Source organism: Solanum tuberosum, unplaced genomic scaffold, assembly GCF_000226075.1.
Source record: "Solanum tuberosum cultivar DM 1-3 516 R44 unplaced genomic scaffold, SolTub_3.0 scf00059, whole genome shotgun sequence".
Lineage (NCBI taxonomy): Eukaryota > Viridiplantae > Streptophyta > Magnoliopsida > Solanales > Solanaceae > Solanum > Solanum tuberosum.
The window spans coordinates 460,708-460,930 of NW_006238983.1; positions in this window are offsets into that span (position 1 = coordinate 460,708).

The following is a 223-nucleotide window of genomic DNA, read 5'->3' on the forward strand; positions in this document are numbered from 1 at the left end:
TACGCCACCACTGCCTGGCGGGACCGTCTAACTGGTATGCGGTGAAGTCTGGTCCTCTCAACTCCACTAAACCCAAAGTCTGTAGCCGCTCTTGGCAAGTAATTAGAAACTCGTGGGCATCATCCCCCACTGCCCTAGAAAACCTCGGCGGTGATAGTCTAAGGAACACCCCGAGCATCTTCTGCTCCCATAGTGGCATGACTCCCTCCAAATCGTCTGGCTG